Genomic DNA, 15918 nt, shown 5'->3' with positions numbered 1-15918 from the left:
CAACATCTTTCATTTGTGATGAGGTTGGTGACATAAGTCCAAATTGTCCACAACCTAGAAGATGTGGGAGGTGAAATGTATCAACTTTCCAAGAGCTTACCCAACACACAAAATGACCATGGGATAGAGATACATAATCCTTCAACCTTAAGAGGTTCTATGTGAAGAAGAACACAAATAGTGCATTGAATTGCATTCTGGCTGCCAACAAAAATGTTGATGTAGCACCTATGATGAACAAGAGGAGAACAATAGAGAGGGATGAGAAAATGACCAAAAAGGTTGGCAAGAGATGGAGAGAAAAGGTGAAATATAATGTTGAGGTACAAAGGGTAAGACCAAAGAGGTTGCAAAGAAAAAAAAATACTAGGACTAGAGCTCTTAATAGGAGATATTATCATGCAGCTAACTTGCCTTCAATTGAGGGGAGGAGAAATATGACATCAAAATGACTTGCTTCGGATAAAAACTACCATGTCTTTTGCTCAAGTCATGGAGCTATGTCCAAATATGCAAAGAGAATGGAAGAGGTTGGTTAACTTGAAGGCTAAAGATAAGAAGAGAGGAGCAGTGAGCATCTTGAGTGTAGAGGAGTTTCTTGATATTTATACTGTTGTGAATGCTCAATAAAAAGATAAGGACATTGGAGAAGCTTATATAGATATGAGCTTAGTTGTGTGTCATCACACAAGTTTATGTTGAGAAGTTTGGTATTAATATGATTAAAGAGTTGGATTTAGATTGTGGTTGGCTTATCATGCTAAAATTATGTGTATAGGAGTCATACAAGACCTTGAGATCAAGGTATGTGCTATACCCCATGAATATAACTTGACATGTGATGTTAGCCCGGAATAGGGGCATTTCCTCTAGTTCTAGAAATACCATGGCTTAGAAAGGCAGGATCAATTTAAGATTGGAGCAAAGGCATAATCACTATCTATAACCGACAAGGCTTGCTAAGAAAGTTTGATATGTCAATAGGAAAGCTTATAAAGGAAGAAGATAGTAAGCTGGATGAAAGTGAGCATGAGGACATTGAAATATCTAGAGGAGAACAAGAGGAGGAGGAATCTAAAATGTCTAAGTAGAATCTAGTCAAGATGTATCCTACCCTACAATGGAAATAGAAGAAGATAAAGAGAGAATCCAAATGGTATCCAAGAACCTACTTGACGAAGGCAATGTTGTAGAGCCATTTTGTGAAAGTTATTGTGAATCAAAAATAGAAGATGATGTTATGATTTAATATCCTTGTATATTGATTGAAGATGTTAATTCACATGTTTTTGAGGAGAAATCCTTACAGGATAAGGATTAATTCTCTAGAGAAAAAGAGGGAACCGTGGAGAGAAAACAAGTTGATTTTGAGAGAGATCTTGTTGAAGGTGATTTTGGACATTGTGAAACAAGAAGCCTAGGTAATATGGATGCTCCCTTTGTAAGTAGCAAAAGTGGGTTATGTAGAAATGTACATAGAGAAGATATGTAGAGATGTGATAGAGAGAGAAGAGACAAACCATATACACTCCCAAAGACTATATCATATTGATCACAATCTACATATATATAGGTGAGAGCTAGTCTAGATAGGGTGAGCTATATATAGCTCCAATACCCCCATTCAAACAAAGGTCTCTAGTTTCGGCCACATGTCCATGTTGAATGAGAAGGGCATGACTTTGTCTTATTGGGCTAAAGCAACACTTATTGTTGTCTATGTGATGAATAGAACACCTACTATAGGAATACATAAAAAGACACCTTATGAGCCATTGTATGGATATAAGCCTGACATTTGAAATTTGAAAGTATTTGATAGTATTGCCTATGTCCATGTTACAAATGAAAAATGGAAGAAACCCTAAAGTAGTTAAGCGTGTTTTCCTTAGATACTCACATGAAAGGAAGGCATACAAATGCATTATTTTGACTACATGAGAGATATTGTAGCTATGATATTGTGTTTGATGAGTTAGAATCTTGGTATGGGGCTAAGTAGGCTACAATATATATGATGATGATTCATAAGGCACATATGATGCAAATGAATAATAGGGCACTACTTCTATCAATGGATCTACTCAGGATGCATCTAGTAGTGTAAGTCCTTGGACTCGAAGGCTCTACAACCATGGGTCTTCATCCACTAATATGGATTCCTTTCAGTAACTTCATGGAGTATAGCTACAAGTCAATTGCCTCCTAATCGCATGCTTTGCTATAATTTTTGAACATTTATATGTCCAATCCGCTTATGCCAAATATCAATGTCTTGGATACTTGTCCCATCATAAGCAAAGATAACAGCATTCAATTCATGTAAGTTTGTATCTACTAGTGTAAACATCCTACCATGTCTCTAATGTTTAGTAGCCAATCTACATCCTTTGCCACATTCCTCTATGAAGCAGACATCTTTATTAAATCATACTTGCACGTTCTACTCAACCATTTGACCAACAAATAGAATATTCTTGGTGATCGATGGAATATGCAATCAATCATGCAGCTGCTTTTTCTTTCCATCTAGCATAACCAAGGGAAAAATCCCTATGTGTGCTATGTCATGTTGAGAATCATCTCTAGTACTACATACATAGCCATTAGCACTTGTTTTTAGCTCATCAAACCACTCACCATGTGGTATCATGTGATTGGAGGCACCAAAATTCATAAACAAGACATCATACAACTTTCCTTGTTGCTTGTCTTTGTTATGTACACAAGTCATAGCAAACATCTGTCACTTGTCTCAAGCTTTGCATGACTAGAAGATGCATAGTGTCCCTACTGTCTATACTTTTGATCAACTTGCTTTTTCTAGCACTCTTTTGCAATGTGGCCATGCTTGCCACATTAATGGTATTTTCTATCCTTATTAGCATTTTCATGAGTAGACTAAGTATGCCAGGATCCTCATAGAGAGTATCCACCATCTCTATAAACAAATCCCTCCTGACTTTGCTCATATTGAGATGCATGATGCTAGGTTCTCCTGCCACAGTAGCTAGAACCTTTGCCATGATGACCATGGCCTATTTGACTAGAGTAAAAAGATGCATCTCTATGTTTAGAGCTAGTGAAGCTCATAGTCAACCCCAATTTCACTTTTTTGTGGATAAGCAAGGGTACTAATTCATTAAAGTCAAGCATTTCAACCGTGATTGAAATTGATGTATCAAAGGACTTGTATTCAGGCCCTAGACCATTCAAAGTCACATCCACCAAATCCTCATTATCCACCTTGGTCCCAACGCATTCTAGCTAATTCACAATAGTTTTTATCTTAGTCACATAGTCTTGAATGGAGAGTCCTTTCCTGGCTATTGTGTTGAACTTCTACTTTCGCTATATTCTTCTGGCACTAGTGGTAGTACCATAGTATCTCATCAAAATATCCCATGCATTCTTCAATGACCTGCAATTCATTATTTGCATAACCATAGCATCAAAAATACATAGCGATAGCCAATGTAGTACTCTATGGGCTCTCTTAGTCCATGCTCAATGTACCCTAAGATGATCAGGAGTTACATTCACATCGAGGATTTTATCTTGAGCCTCTACACTTGTAACCAAGTTCTAGTGTATAGACAAGCTCAACTGCCAAGACCCATGGATCACTTATTCTTTCAAGTGTTTCAAGCCGAGCATGTAATATTTCCATACGAAATATTAATGACCCTGCACACGACGCGCAAAAAGCGGTTCAAAATAATCTTCTGCATCGATAAATGTTGGTGGCTAAGTGTTCCCTCCACGCGCATTGATAAATTCCGGCTCTGTGACGTGCATAAGAGGCTGTGGCTTGAAGACCGCAATCCTGCACAGGAACACCTCTTCTAGGGGGAAAAAGGGGGATAATGGTTAAAATTTTGACAATTTTTTTTATTATTAACCCCCTCCCCTCAGTCGATGCATGCTAGGGAGAGGGATTTTGGGAAGACCATGAGTGTAAGAGGAGTGGTGTAGGAGAGCATGGGAGGGAGGAGGCATGCTACTGACCATGTGTGTGGCCATTCCCTTCCCCCTCTAACTTTATGAACCCCCCCTTTGAAGCTTGGGGAGGAGAGAGAGGAGTTGCCACCTTGTGCCATGAAGCCGCCACATGCCATCGCGGCCATGCTGTCTGCCAGGCTCCTGTGTCATAACCATCGCCATCATGATCAAAATCATCATCCTCATCTCCTTCATCGTCATCCTCACCCTTCTCCCAATCATCTTCATCTTCTCTCTCCACGAAATCTTCTGCCACAGACGCTTGGAAGCTTCTTTGGAAGCTTCCATTAGAAGGCCTCCTTAAGACCTGTTCTCAGGTGCTTCCCCGATCTTTTTAAAACCAAGTCTGCAAAGGCCCATGTCCTGTGAAAATGAGAAAATAATCGGTCGGAGAGGGATTCATAACGTGTAAAGGGCCCAAGAGGAAGTAATTTGCTGAACTGGGATTTGATTCGTCAATAGCTCCCAAGAAAATGGCGAGAGGCGCACATGTGGGAGCTTCTACTCTGAGTTCGCGTGTGGATAACACCCCGAACCTCAATACCCGGGTTCTTAAAAAAATTAATTCCGCATGAAAAGAATGCATTTAAGCATGTCTTTAATTCACGTAGTCAAGTTAAATTACATTGGGAAATTTATTTCCTTGGATGATTTACAAGAGTTAGTGCATGTCGTGCATTTGGGTTTGTTTGCATTTCCAAGTTGCAATCCTAAACGCATATTGCATAGCTTAAAAAGATGGAATTGTTTAAGTGCATCCTTGATTGCCTCGCGAAAAAGAATAGTGCATAATGCATCTAGGCAATAATTTCCTAGTTGTGATTCATATGAGTTAATCATTGACGTCCATTAAATGTTGTCCAAGTAGTCGCATTGCATGAAAGGGATTTAAGTACCTTGCAAATGGCTTGTAGTGATAATCACATCCTAGGTTGGGCTGAGTGTCATCTTTGTGATATGCTCCTTTATAGAGGAGGAATCATCAAGACTAAGCATTTAAAACTTTTTCTCAAGGGAAATCTTGCGGACAAACATCTTATGTTGATGTAAATATGCAAGCTACTTCCACACTTCTGGTGCAATCCTCAGCATGTGAAAATGTAGAAGGACAGAATCCTGTGAACTCATAAAAGAGAAAGGATTGGGCTTGAGAGTTAAGTTGATCCCACAAGGCTGCATGGTCCATAGAAGTTCTATTTGCTAGATCCTCCTTAGGACGAGGGATGGAATGTGAAACAAGAGTCAAATGATCAAAGATGTCAAGTATACACTCCACCTTACATGACCAAAACAAATAGTTTAAACCACCTAGTTTGTGTTCTTTAGGTGATAAGGATAATTTAAGCACCTACAACAAGGATATCAAGGACAATATCTTCATTGAGGATGAAGCCTGCGGTGAAAGATGAATAGAAGGGGGATGGATGCATGATAATCTCGTCTCTGCTCAAAAGAGTATCTAAAAAGAAGATCCTCCTCGGAGTCATCAAAGCTCATAAACTAGTAAGATATGATCGATCTTATAATCACCTAGAAATCTACATTTTGATGGATACAATGGAAATCAAAGAAGGTAATCAACTAACAGAGACTATAGATGCATCATTTCTCCCGAAAAATCTATTAGCTATACAACTTGGAAGTTGTCACTTGTACCAAGTTATTATCATGCACAAGATGTGCTCACCTAAAAAATGTAGAAATTCATGCCACTTCATGGATGAATGCTATCATGTAGGACCTAGAGAGTATTGCCTAGCTGTTATGAAGCTCAAATGGGGTAATGCACCACCTGTATGGGCTATAAATGCAAAAAAAAATGTAGGCTAAATATGTGCATTTTGAAGATTTGGGCTACTTCTCTTCCGATGAAAACTTGTTGTTCTATAAGAAATCTCTAGATTGTGTCGTCAATTAGGCCATGATACCATGTCACAGTGCACAATAGAAGAGAAACATGAACATAGAGAGAAGGAGAGATTGAGAAGAAGTTGAAAAGGAAGATGCAGGAAGAATACTACATTGGCTGAAAAATAATGCTGATACAATGGTAATGGAGTCACAACGTCGGTATTTAAAAAGGACTGAAGGACCGACTCGGACGTGTCTTTAAGCCTATATCTTATTCCGTTTTAGCTATGATGTCCAATGGTGTTGATCGTGAGACAAGATGGAACAACAGCTCCGATTACAAGAAGCCGCTGCATTATATTCCAGTCTTACAGATGTTGAATTTAACGCAGACCTACTGACCTACGAAATGGATATGGCCGCGAGCGCCGACGAGTATTTAGCGCAGATCATATCACGGATTCGCGAGGTTGACATGGTGATCGATCACGTGATAATGTGGGTCACTGGCTCCGACTATTGCCTGGACCTACTAAGCGACGTCATGTCCCTTCAGGAAGAAGAGCAGGTGAGATCGGGAGAGTTGACAGTGATCACAGACAGGGTTTACCGAGACGAGAGGACGATGCAGCTGTTAGGCCTGGGAAATAGAATAATGGTCACGCCGCTCAGAGACGCACTTACAATCATGCGCGCGAGTTGGTCGCCGACTGATGGCTTGACCGCCACGTTGGCGCCTTCACGTCAGCAGTTGCCTGCCAGCAGGTCCGCGATCGACGGGCTTCCGTCCATCGAGCAGGCCCTTCTGCACGATCGCCATCAAAAGGAGGATGAAGACGAGGTCGACGTCGTCGTGTGCTCTGTCTGTTTGGATACGCATGCTGGCAACCTCTTAACGCAGCTACCATGCGGGCACAAGTTCCATAGAGCCTGCGTAGTCTCATGGCTGTCTAAAAGCAACAGTTGCCCCCTCTGCAGACATGAACTGCCCTGCGAGGACCAGTGCTACTGACCTATCCGCGCTGCTATACGTCGTGGAAAAGCTCACGAGAGAGCTCAAGCACTTTCAGCCGACAACGCGTTGATATAACGGTATCAAATGATGAACAAACATTTTTGAAATAGAGAAAAACGGCAGTAGCTATGTCATCTCTTATCGAGAACAATGACGAGAGTGGTGCCATCCCTCAATGGCATATTTTCATGCCATTTTAGAAGAAACGCTTCAACTACAAAGATTACATTAAAAATTTTACATTCTTGGTGTCATGATGTTATGAAATGATGTGCTAATCTTCTCTTTTAATGCTAAATAAAAAAGTTTATGCTCAAAATTGGCTATGAGGTAATGGTATACTACTTTGTGAAAAGTTTGAAACATCCATGACTATTAGAAACCTCAAATTCTGAAGCATGCATGATTTAACCGTTACAAGATGACGATATGTCCCTAAGAGATAAGGTATTATGAAAAAAGGAAATATGTTCATGGCAACAATACATATGTACACACTAGTTGTCAACTCTCACACATCATACATGGACTATTATTGTTGATGGCAATAACATATATCTATTTACTAGATATAGTCACCTCTTATACATAAAGTAAACAATAAGTATTATAAACCATAATCAAATTTTAGAAATAAAGGATATATTGTATGCTATGAATACCTTATCAATACCAACTCTAGACACATTGATAAGTATATATGCATATATATACACACAAATTCATGATTTTAGCACATTTTAAACAAAGTGAAATCAAGTATACTCACAAAATTTCTCTTGGTTTAATACAAGCCTTCATTTCATCTTCAAGTTTTTGCCTCATTAGTTCTAAACACCTTCCTTTTGTTTTCAAAAGCAATACTCATTGTTGTATTGATCTCAACTGAAGTTTTAGCACCCATATTCTTCTATTGTGAAGAATGGTTGTTAAGATGTGTTTCATCAAGCTTATGTACTTTCCTTCAAGACCATTTCATTGGTTTTGAACTATTATAGTCCTTTACGCCAAGAGGGCCATGTGTCTATTTGGTGCGGGTGCATTTAATGGTTTTCTATTTTAGTGATTGCATTGGATACGTTTGACGAAGTGTACTTGGATGAACCCTTTGCTCCATAGGAGCTTCTTGTGGCCATTCAAAGTGGTGTCGTTGCCTTTTCGAGTATTTTTCTAAAGCTGAAAATGTTATATGTGTATGTGGGGGTTTTTTTATTTTCATTTGTGGGGACCGAAAATTAAGGCATGAAGTCCTAGGGTTAGGTATATCTAGGGGAGATTCGAGTACTTGTCTACCTCTTGTCAAGACATTGTGAGGCATTAAAGACTTGTTTTGGAAGTTAGTCGTAGTGACCATGTTCTCCTAGCCTACTAAGCACCTATTCTAGGTGTCCTTGCTAGTATGAGGCAGTTAGAGAAGCTTGCTGAAGTATAAAGAAAAGAAAGTTTTGAATATATCTACATATAAAATTAGAGAGGTGTGTAAAAATGAGTTCTAACCTCTCACCTAGAAAAGAAATGAACAAAAATTATAAAAGCAATTGATTATTGCCTTGCAAAGACTTGGTAGGTTCTTGGGGACAAGTTAGTAAGTTATTCATGAATATGTGTGTGCATTACATGGATTAAAAATAATGTATTTTTTAAATACTATTTTTATACATTTTTTACATATAGAAGGGTGGAATATAAATGGGTTATTTAGAGATTGAATAGAAAAGGGTTATGTTTTGTTCTAGAAAAATTCATAGATAAGGATATTTATTAATAGGCCTTAAATGCATGTGATGTAGAGGATATAGATATAGTAATTTCCTCGAGAGTTAGACCCAAGGGCAATGCCTTGTCTTCCTAGGGGTAGCATTTAGCCAAAATAAAGAATAAGGAAGGTCGGAGAAGAAACCATAGGAAGTGAAATTAAAAAATTTTAAGTATCACCTTATGAGAAGCTTTGGTAATTTCTTGGGTGCCGAGTTAAGACCTGAGGCCAATGCCCTATTCTCCTTGGGTTACTCTACACTTAGCTCTCTTATTTTACATGCTTGAGTATAGAAATTTTAAAAGATATATGTGTTAATATCTAATGACCAGGCTATAGAAGTCCTTGCCTAGTAGAAGTTCGTGATCTAGTCGTCATTAGTTAGGTAGGTAGGTCATGCCACCACTAGGATGACCTCTTGGATGGTCCTTTCAGCCAGTCGGTGTTACCACAATTGGTTAGTGACTCACTCTAGATTTGTGTCTGATTATGTTGTGTCTATCCCTTTAGGATTTTCATATCTTGGTTTTGTTAGGCAGGAGAGAGAGCTATTCTTGTGCTTTGTTGCATATATTTTTTGTGGCAGCTTAATGCTTTTTCTTGTTGTTGTTTGTGCAAATCAATTCGTGGGATTCAATGGGCTGAGTCGCCCTATCCCATGGTTTTCAATGAGAGTAGATTTTAAAGTCTATTTTTGAAGCGGAAGAGAGACTAAGATGCTATAAAATACCAAATTTTCATGCAAAATGAAATGGTTGTGAATCGTTGAGCTAGAGTTTTCCTAAATGGACTTCAATGCCACGAACCCAATGCAAGTCTTGATTTTTCGATCGAAGTCCATTTGACCCTCATTTAATCCTCTCCCGGTTTTGTGTTAGGAAGTAGCTACATGATCCAAAAGCTAGAAAGTGTGTCACATTGGCTAGTTGGTAGATTTTTACATCACAAGGCTAGTTGTCCAAATGCATCTCAAATATGAGAACCTTTGCCTCCTCAAAAGTGAAAAAAACACTTTGGGAGAAGTGTGAACACAACAATGTGTACCGATGTTTTGAAAAAACAAGCTTTATGAACCAAAAGTTGCATCTTTTCAAAACTTAGGGGGGGGCACTATTTTTCTTTGCACCCCCAAATCCTCCATTTTTTGTCTTTTTTTTAATCAACAATCATTTGAGGAATCATGAGGGTAGCATGCTCCACCATTTTTTGGATCTTCATTGCTAGTGATCAGATCATTGAATTTTACTCATTAAACAAAAATATTTGATTTTAGCATTTCTCTCTCCTATCTCCTCTCTCCTCTTATGAACTCTTCTTATGGATGAATGTAAAAGACGGGCATGGGCTGAGGTGGACGTTTTTTGTCAAATGATGATGCAGGAGTGGAGAGACGCATGAATTGGAGTTGGATAGATTGTCAGAGGCCATGGAAGAGCGTCAATGGGTCTCAACGTAAAAAAATGCACGTCATAATGAGTGGTTTTATGATAAAAAATGAGAATTTCTTGTTTTATGATGAATTCTTTTTTGAAATGGTTAGCAATGCTTGGATTTGATTGCGAATCCTCTATATTGATCACACATGTTGAAAGAATCATGAAAAAATTAGTCGTATAATTATTTTATGTAAAACACGCAAAACTCGAGATTAGGCGGTTCAAGGGGAAAGATGCGGTTTTTGGGTTTTTGATGTGCATTTGTTGTTTTCTATGGAATGAAAAATGAAAAAAAAAATGTTAAGAAGAATCTATCTAAACTTGAAAATGAGTAATTAACTGTGATTTTATATAAATAAATAGAAAATACTATCAAAAATGAAAAAAATTTGATTTTTGTGTCATAAAAATAGGAAAAAATAAGATTAATGTGTGTGGATATATGATGGAGATGAAGCATGAGATTTAATATTATTCCAGTTGCATTTCTTTGTTAGAATGAGTTTTTATCACTTTCAAATAAAGAAAAATACATTAAAAACCATGCCTTACACTTATCAATGTATACAAAATTTTAAATGGTACGGGATAGACAGTTGTTGAGTGATTGAACTGCATTAAATTTTGTTGTTTAATGCTGCATATCTTAAAGTGTTTGTGGTTGTTTAAAAATAAAAGGAACTAGTAGCACAAGGAAGCTCAATGCTAGCCCTAGGCCACGAAGCACTCACGTAGAAAAGGAAATCACAAAAGAATTGTCTTCGCACTTTCACATTGTTGATTCTCAATGAATATTTTTTTGAGCACAATGGTCATATTCACACTTGCATTGATGCACCACATGGTATCATATCCTACATGCATAGCACCTGTTTGTATGAGTGATGACCTGACATTGAGAGTTTGAGGTTTCCCAGGCCATAGGGCTAGATATTATGTTCCTTGGGAGTTATTTGGTGAGTTTTATCTATCGTCTCCTAGATCGTTTAATTAAAAGATTGGAATTTTATTTTAAAATGTATTTTATGTTCATGTTGTATCTTGGGGCCAATCCGTGAGGTGTAGGAGAGTTATAGTGAAGCCGCGATGATCATCCGAGAGGTGCTCCCTATGTGTGCTACGTGGTGTATAACATCAGCATGTTTAGGGCCTCCTTTTGAGGAGTGGGGAAAGAATTATTCGTTGGACTAAAAAATCGTACAAAGACAAATCTCTTAGACACTTCTAGTTGCAAGGCCATGTGGGGTGATTTTAGGTGAGTGGTAATGGCTTGGACTAGAGCCTTAGCGCTAATGTATGGCCCATTTTGGGTCCCAAAAGGGGGAGAGAGAGACAGACAGGGGGATTAAAATAGATTGAGTAAGAGAAAGGATAAGAGATGGAGAGGTAGAGAGAGATGGATAGACAAAGGGAGGAAGGGTGAGAGAGACAAATGGAGAGAAGATAAGAGAGAGGGGATGAGAGAGAGAGTGAGAGAGGGAGACGGAAAGGGAGAAGCAGATGGAAAGAGAAAGAGGGAGGGAGGGACATATATATATATATATATAGTGATGGAAAAAGAGAAATAAGGGGTAATTAAGAGAGAGAGATGAAAAGAGAGAGAGGGAGAGGGAAATAAGGGTTTTACTTTTTTTCTTCTTTATTAAAGTTGTAATTATCTTGTTGTGTTTGTATATGTAGATGAAGGGGCATGTTATCGTTTATCTTATTATAGGTGTCATTTTGCATTGTGTCATGGGGGCTTGCATATTCATCAAAATATTTCAAGTGAACTTGGAGGCACATGACGAGGAGCAAGGCATTGTGCTCATCCCATATATGTTATGCACATCATCTCGCGAGGAGATCCATGTCCTCATCTAGAATGAGTAATTCTCAAGGAGCAAGCCCTAATGCACTAATAAAAAATAACACCATATTAGATATTTTAGGAATTTCCCAAGTCCCACTTTTAATGAATGTCTTACTTTTGTGAATGAAAGAGAGCACTATGTTTATGTTTATCTTTAAAGGGCACTTTGTATGTTACAAATATGAGATCACACATCTTGAGAGCTTAAATGATGAATGTAAGCTATGTGGCTATTAGGAGATTTGGATTTCACCTCTATCTTTTCTAGCATACTAACAAAATAGGATGTTGTATGGTGGTGGAAACATCAAGGAGGCTTAACTAGTATATACCTAGGAAATTTTCAAGTTCTATGTAAGAATACAAAGGTTTGATGGAGTGGAGAGAGAATTTAGAATCCAAGAGCCTTAAACATTGTATGAAAATATGTTATCATGGCCAAAACTTATACTGTTATGGGTTTGAAGATATTATAATATGAGTTTTTTCTTTTAGATATAGTAACATTTAAAGTGACATGTATAAGTTTCATGAACTAGGACCTTAAAAGAGCAACCACTAACTGAGTATGGTTTAATAACTTGATCTAATACCATATAGTAATAAGTTTGGATAACCTATGATGTGATGGTTCTTTTTTTTGTGTAAACCAATAAACACAAGTATATTAAATAATTGCTCACACCATTTGCATTATTTGTATGTATATGCATGATATATAAATATATTTTGTTCAAAATTTCTATCTATCTTAACAATATATGGACAAGATGGATATTCGCTTTGGCCAAAATCAACTAGCTTCACACTTTGACTAGCTAAATGAACTTTCATATCATAAAATGAACATTTATATACCACGCTAGAATTTTATGATTTTTCTAAGACTAAAGATTTAACCTCTGACCGACGGTTTGTGTTTCTAAAGAAATAGAAATACAATTTATTATTAACTAAGACTTATTTGTTAGCTAAGACATAAAGTACAAAATTGGACTTAAACCACTTTATAAGAAATTTCAACATAATTAACTAATGTTATTGAAAGAATTAAAAACATTAAGTATATTCTCTCATTGATATTGGTGGTGTTTAAAAACACCAAGGTAACTACATACAACACTTTAAATTTCTAACAATCATATATTTCATAGCCATGCAAAAGCCCTTAATGTAATGGATATATTTACTATGAAAGTCAAAATTAGTCCATATAGAGTCATTGTCTTGTTGCATCATGTATATTGAAAAAATACAACTTTTGTAGATAGTTACATTACCATTTATGAAATGTTTGTGATATCCTAACTCATGAGTAAGTTGCATTACTTTCATATCTTTCAAAGTAGAGACTAAAGGAGTCTCCTTCAACTTGGATAATTGTGAGTTGTTCAATGTAAGTGACAGACGATGTGAGGCATTTGTTGAGTGTGTTTGTATAATAGATGGTCATAAAGTACAAAATAGGATTTAAACCACTTTATAAGAAATTTCAACACAATTAACTAATGTTATTGAAAGAATAAAGACATCAAGTAGATTCTCTCATTGATATTGGTGGTGTTTAGAAATAGCAAGCTAACTACATAAAACACTTTAGATTTTTAACAAGCATATATTTCATAGCCATGCAAAAGCCTTTAATACAAGGAATATATTTATTATGAAAGTCAAAATTAGTCCATATAGAGTCACCGCCTTTTTGTTACATCATGTATATTGGAAAAATACAAATTTGGTAGATTTTGTATAAAACGTTTAGGTGCACTACCATTTATGAAATGTTTGTGATATCCTAACTCATGAGCAAGTTGCATTGATTTCATATATTTCAAAGTAGAGATTAAAGGAGTTTGCTTCAACATGGATAATTGTGAGCTATTCAATGTAAAAGATGGATGACATGAGGCATTTGTTGAGGATGTTTGTATAATAGATAGTCTCTTGAAGCAAGAAGTAATTGAAGATTGATTATATATACCATCTTTATCAATCATGGTCTCATGTGGTGCTGATGATGAAAATGAAATACCATCATTCTCTGCTCTAGTCCATTCATCAATGACAACCTTGAATTGAGCATAAAATTCATGTCCATATTGAACTGGATCCTGTCCATATCGATCAAACTTGATGACTTCACGTGCATCATGGTATTTTCTTAAGCGAGTTAAGTATGGTAGAAGTTCTTTGATCAAGATAGAGTCCTCACGGTCAGTATCAAATGTTTTTGGATAAATACAATTCTCAATAGGATTTGGAGATCCTTTGTAAGGACTGTCATTTATGAGAATAGTCTTGGTATGCTGACAAACACCTCCATATTAATCCCATACATACTTTAGAGGCTTGAGCATTTCTTCTACTCCCATCTTATCTGGCCTATATATGATTTTGAGTCGATGTTTATGACATTGTTCTTGGCCCCAAATCATGAAGAAAGGATACTTCCTTTTTACATGGATCTCCAAGTACTTAATAACTGCCATGACATTCTTATGTAAAGCTGTTGACCAAAATCCCACTTGGAATCTTGCAAATAAGGCTTCAAGGAACTCCATACATCCTGGTTGAAGAACAAGCCATTGCTTTTCCATTTGAAAGCTTTGAAACCTTTTAGACTTAGCAAAGTATAGTTGTAAAAGAAGACCATTGAGATCAAGTATTATGCATAATTGTGTTGCATTTCTTATTAAGGACACATCAATCACATCATCCTGCTCTACTATTGTTGAATCTGTTAGATATCCAACCATAGATGTCTTAGTTGAAGTTACAAAGAATAAAAAGAAGCACATTAGATTCATTTACCTCCTCATCATTCTACTTAATGTTTGAGCTATAATCTAGCATAGAACACTAAAGCAATTTAACTTCACATTGACAAATACATACATAACTACTACTTAATAAATGATGTCTTAAGAAAAGAGGCATTTGACCATGTGGTCAAAATCTAACCAAGATTAATATGATGAGGTGAATATATATATATATGATGATTTCTTTGAAGTAAAATCTATTCTAATAAAGCCATTTTTCCATACCTACTTTTTATCTCTAATTATAAGTATACTTGAGATACTAACAATAGAATCTTGTAATTAGTTGCAAAAATTATATTATCATTATAATATTTAACATACTCAGTTTCAAAAAAGGCCTTCAAAATGGCATGTACAAAGAAGGTGTTTATTAGTCCTAATTATTAAAAGAAAATTTAAACATGATACTTTTAACCGTGTTACCAAAACCATGTCATATATAAGTGACACATGACAATTTAATTGAGATAAGTTATACTCTATTTGGAAAAAAATTCATAGTTTCTTCTTAAGGACTAACCATTCTATTTTTCAACTAGTTATATCACATAGATATTTAAACTCATGAATTGTAACAAGGATTTTACCTTAATATTCCATATACACATCTCAAAAGATACATTGGAGTGAAATCTTTGTTGCAATATTTGCTATTGAGGTAAAACTCATTTGGGAGGTGCAATAATGAATCTTTTTTGGGGTGTGCAATATATTGTTGGCTCTCTTATCCTAAGTATATGCATAGACATACACTAGTGATGTAGTAAAAGAGGCTATAAGAGATAAGAGATTTGACCATGTGGACAAATCGAACCAAAACTAACATGACAAGATCATTACACAACACATATAAGAGTTTAATTGAAATAAGATCTAAAATAGACTTAACTAAATTTTGCATAGCTACCTCAAACTTTTCATTATGATAAGTATTCTTACACACTATATTACAATTAAACAATTATCCTTACAAAGGATAATAAATTTCTAATGAGCTCGTTAATACTATTTTGGCAAAATATTTACTTAAATATATTTTTTCAACCAAACATGCTTGGTACCTTTTGTAAAAAATTAAAAAACTAAAGACATAGTTTCTTTAAGTAATATCATCAAAGAAAGAAAATATTGCAAATGCTAATGGAAGTAACTTCTCAAGAAAAAAATCAAAATTACATCAA

The sequence above is a fragment of the Lygodium microphyllum genome, unplaced genomic scaffold (genome assembly GCF_053477565.2).
Source record: "Lygodium microphyllum isolate KBCC unplaced genomic scaffold, Lygodium_microphyllum_v1.1.10 scaffold_125, whole genome shotgun sequence".
Lineage (NCBI taxonomy): Eukaryota > Viridiplantae > Streptophyta > Polypodiopsida > Schizaeales > Lygodiaceae > Lygodium > Lygodium microphyllum.
The sequence above is the reverse complement of the archived record's forward strand: the minus strand, read 5'-3'. Positions refer to the sequence as shown.